Source organism: Chaetura pelagica, unplaced genomic scaffold (assembly GCF_000747805.2).
Source record: "Chaetura pelagica isolate M959 unplaced genomic scaffold, ChaPel_1.0 scaffold50, whole genome shotgun sequence".
In the NCBI taxonomy this organism is placed as follows: Eukaryota; Metazoa; Chordata; class Aves; order Apodiformes; family Apodidae; genus Chaetura; species Chaetura pelagica.
Window position 1 is genome coordinate 5,722,833 of NW_009952366.1, and position 5,280 is coordinate 5,728,112.

Consider the following 5,280-nt stretch of genomic DNA (forward strand, 5'->3'; position numbering starts at 1 on the left):
CGCTGCAGGTGCCCCCGCGTCTGTGGGATCGGGTCCTGGCCGGGGGAAGGAAGCAAAGGCAGCTCCGTGCGGGTTTTGTTGGTTGTGCGGTACCGGGAGTGCTGGGGCGCGGGCGTCAGAGGAATTCTGCTCAGGCGTTCTGGTTTGGGGAACTGTGGGTTTGAGCAGTTTCTTCCTCCAAGCCCCGAACTGACCCGGCAGCCTTGTGCCGCGCCCCGATAGGAGTTTTCATATACCAGAAAAGATCATTCTGCTCGCACAAGCGCAGAGCTACCTTCAAAAAAAAGTACAGCCCAAAACCACTGGTTCAACAGCGAAAAACATCTGCATCTGCAGGTGCTGAGACAAACCGCATGAGATGTGGCAGGAGCATGTGGCTGGGATACCGGCGCCTCTGTAACACGTAACTCCACACGCCGCTGTTCCCTGCTCTGTTCTAAAGCTTCGGCTTTTACACATTGGATGCAAGACAAAGGGTCATGAGTAAACAATAAACCTGTTAAATGACTAATTGTGCGAAGTAGAGCAGATATCACAGCAGAGCACCAGTTGTACTGCAAAGATTGAAGGCATTTTTCCGCTCAAAGGCTGACATTTCTAAGCACTCAAAAATCCTCAGACTTTGCATGAGTTACAAGCACATGACCCGAAGGATTCGGCTGCAGCAGCTTAAGGCTTGGGGCACAGCAGCATTATGTGTTTGAACTCAGTTTGCTCCAGCTACAGGCCCCAGTGTGTTTCATGTTGCTGCCATTTCGTCCACAACTGGGGCAGGTCCACACAGGCAGCTGGTAATGGCTTCAGCTGATGAGCGGTGATGTCTTTGGTGACATCCATTAGATCAGTTTCACGTATGTGTCTGCGGTACAAAATGGCTTTGAAATTTAGCACACACAGCCAGTAATGAGGTTTGGTTCTGAGTTTTGTACATAGGATTAACCATGGGCAAAAGATTGTTCTTGTACATCTGTATAGTTCCTTAAATATCTAGGCAGGCTGTAGACATTTACTCAAAATCTAATCAGAATTACTGTAGATTTTAATTTCTCACTCACTTTACCAGGTATTTCAGCAAGAGCAATTCACAGCCTAGACGATGGAGCTGGGCTGCTCAATTTGCCATACCAGGCAAGTTCAGCAGCCCATCTTTGCAACACATTTTTCACTCTTCCAGGTGAGCAACTCCTGAGTGCTCAGAGGAAGATGATAGAGATTTGAGGACACTAGTTAAAAGTCTTACATCACAGGAGGATTTTCGTATAAAGTAACTAGTCGTGTGTCCACAGCACAATTGCTCACTTGGACTTGCAGCCTATAACTTTGTTACAGTCCTACATGTTATCAGTGTTTATACAGATTATTGTTTTCATGTAAAGTTCCTGACCTTAGCACCTCTTGGTCACAGGTTCTTTGGGTTCCTGATATGTTGCACTGGAAAAGTATGCCATTTTTTTAAAATGTTGCTTTTAAGTATCTTATTGATAAAAGGCATCAGAAAATCTATGGTTGGTGAGGTTTTTTCCCCTAGCTCTTTAACTGTACATTTTTTCCTGTCACTGTGTGCTGCTCATATGTTTTCAGAAAGCAGCTTTCAAATTTACCCACATCTTTTCCTAAGGCTTTCTCCTTTCAAGTAAATCTCTATGAATCTCAGCTGAACACAGCTTGTTTAAAGGATTTGTATGTCAAAAACCATAACTATCAGGTAGAAGTAATATCATGTTAATAATCCACATCACAAACTGTGAGCAGACAAAGAGAAATAAAAAGTTTAAAGATTAAGGGTATTAAAAACTTGCCAACCACCTGTTTTCAAAGATTAAAATTTTCCACAAATTACCCTTTACCTCCTTGGTCAAGCTCCTCCAACAAACTCATGTTTGAGGTATTGGAAAAACTGGCTTCTACACACAATTTAAATCAGAAAAACCCCACAAACAACAACAACAAAACCCCAAAACAACCAAACCCCAAGAAATTATACAACTGTCTGTTATGTAAAAATACTTAATGCAAGAGAAGCACAGCAAATTTGTTAGCTCTTGGAAATTCTTTATAATATTCATACAATATTGATACAATATTCATGCAACTATTATTCATTTATATGAAATGGCAGCCAAGGAGTCAATACAGAGATATTATGGCTATGAGCTCTCATTTAGTCCTCAGTGATTGAGGAAAGCTGCTACCAGGAGTTTGGATTCTAAAATGATGAATCATCATAATGGAGTGGTTTGTCATGCTCAATAGGTCACCCCCAGGGGAAAAAAAAAATAAAATAAAATAAAAATTATAAAGTACAGAACTTTTCATAAACAGATTAAGTTAGTAAATTTGTGACTAGAAAAAGAAGCAAGCTACTGTAAATGCAAAACTGTAATTCATGAGTAAGTAGCACAGCATAAATTGCAACATTGATGAAAGCCGTGAGAAGACATCTGGGATTTTAAAATTCTTTCAATTGGCTTGTAAGTAGGTGTTCCATAGAAAAACAGGGATCTGGGTGTTTCTAAGTCAAAGTAGCATTTCATCAAAATGCCTGCTTCTGTTGTTTAAGAAGAAGGTGGCTGGATAGATGAAAATTTAGGAAGGAAAAACTACCCTGAATAAAAATGTTTCAGTTATTGATATTCCTGTCTCTCAAAAATATTTCCAAATAAAATGTGCAGAGAGTAGTTTGAATTCACATTTTCCTCATTTTGCTGAGAAAGTACAACTGAAACTCATAATTCTTGCAGGCAGCACCAATGAGCCTCAAGAGGTTTCCTGGCAGAAAACACTAGTTCTTGGAGAAACCAGCAATACAGAGAAATAAATGTTAAATGGTTGGGGTGAGGCATCAGTGAGACACACATTTCATCAAGAAAAAATAATTTTAACAGTGACACATAAAGGTGAAAAGTCAAAAAGACAGAAAAGATTGGAAACCACAGAAATTCCACATTTGGTTTCAATCCTTGTAGACTTATGAAAAAACATAGTCATAAAAGCACATGACAGGATTTGGAAGCTTTACCAAGTACAGATTTGGGCACAAATGCATTTTCAACTGCAGGCAGGGCTCCCTAGCAGCGCAGATGGGCCAGTGCCACATAACGGAGGTACATGGGCCCTGATGGGCAGTGCCAAGGCAGGCAGCTGCCAGACCCTCCCTGCCTGCTGCACATCTGCTCCACAACAGTTAGGAGAACTAAGATACCCACTTAATAACAGCTCAAAGGGTTCTCAGAGCTCTCATAAAATGAAAATTTGGGTTTCTTACTGATCTTACTATTTATGTAGGATTATGCTTTAAATCGGACAGTGGCTGAGTATTATCAGCCTTCAGAAGAGTCTGATGGTCCAGACTGCATGCTCACTATTTCATTATTTATCATGTGGTCCCTCTCAGCTCTGTTGGGGGAAACAAATGGGTTTAGCCTGGAAAAAAATATTTAAGGTGTTAGTGTATCAAGATTAGACAGTGGCTTGGGCACTAGTCTGAGACATGGGAGACTGGATATAATTTTGTATTTGCCCTAATGCAAATTGTAGTAACACTCCCACCTATTAAAAAGGAAGTACTGATACCACTCTATCTTCTACAGTGTTGTAAGAATGAAAACATTAAAGAAATTGGAATCTAGTGTTAAAAAGCATTATAAAAGAGTCAAATATTACTATTATTGTACATTTATTAACAATCATTTAGGTGGTGATAACAAAATTGTTTATGAGCAATTAAAGAAATGAAACCTAGTTTGCTGTAACATATCCCACAGCTTCAACTTTAGAAAAACTTCATCTGCCTCTCCAAGGCCACTGAGCGTCCCCACCACACAGGAGACAGTGTGTTCTCTGGTCAGTCCAGAGCTGCACAGGAGCTCTTGTACACCAGCTCACCTTGCTGATCTTTCTAGCAGTATACCTCTACTTAGTCATCAATTTTATCAGAAATCCAAGAAATATAACCATCTTTGAGACACCTACACCTCTTTCAGTTTAGACTTAAACTGCCCAATGAGTTCAGAAACTGTGTGGAGGGAAGCAGACGAGAAGGACATTGAAAAACACAAGATGTCACCTCTGCTTCCCCTAGGACCTAGGCAATACCCATAGGATAGTTTTAGTCAGTGTTTGAAATAGTCACCAGTCTTCCCTGACCTATTCCCTTCTTACTCCAGAGAAAAAGGAAAGCTCTTCAATTCTTTACTCGAGGTACTGAGAAGGTTGACCAGAGCACCAGTACTTCAGCCTGTGTGTGCTAGGGTGAGTGTGTTTGCTCCACAGCTTTAGAACCAGGCTGACTCTGTGATGACATCTGTAGCAAAGAGCTAACAACTGGAGGCCAGCTTCTGTGCTGCAGAAATTACTTGCATGACCAACGACCATGGGCTTGAAGTCATGAATTCTGTCTAGTGTTACAGAACTCGAGTGTTGTAGGATTGGCACAGTCCTGCCCAGGTAATCCAAGTTAAAGACAGAAATAATACAATTATCTCTATTAATGACAAAAAATTGCTCCAGTGACTGATTTATTTTTTCTCCACCCGCCCCAAGACTGAATCACTGTGTGGAGTATGCTATGTAGCTTTGCTGGAGTAGCTGGAGAGATAGGCACTGGAACTAGAGAAAGCCCAGCAGCATGCAAGACAGCTTAAGTCATAAATATGTATGAGTTCATGTAAAGAATAAATCTGATATTAATATAACCAAAATCTGAGATGGAGAAGATCTGTCGCTGAGTCACACAGAGCACTCTTTGCCAAATGCCTCAGCTAAGAAATTATCCTGTCTAAGTTTGAAAGCCTGCCACAAAACAAACAAATATTTTCCAGTTTCACCCTGAAAAACTGTGGTGACACCATGGTCATTCTGATCCCATTAGTTCAGAGATATTAGCTCTTCCTGGCTCCTAAATGCCTAGTCTCCTAGGCATTTTCCAGGCAATGGCACAGAAGATGGGTAAAGAGGAAGAAGACAAAGGATTGGTGGAATCCCACTGGAGAGTAAAATTCATATATTTTAAAGAACACATTTTTCAGGATAACTTCTCTGCTGACTTTGGTATGTGCTGATATACATATGTAAATTCTCTTTTGGGGAGGTCTTAGGCATAAACTTAATAATATCCATCAGTCTTGGCCTGTTTGAGGCTATTTCAAAGATTTTTCAGCAGAAACCTTAAAATGCCAAATGAAATAAGCAGGGGAGCCCTTAGTTACACAGCTTGTAGGGGATGCCAGCACTACTGATCATTTAAAAAAATGTTATTAGGACTGTTAGTTACAGCAGGAA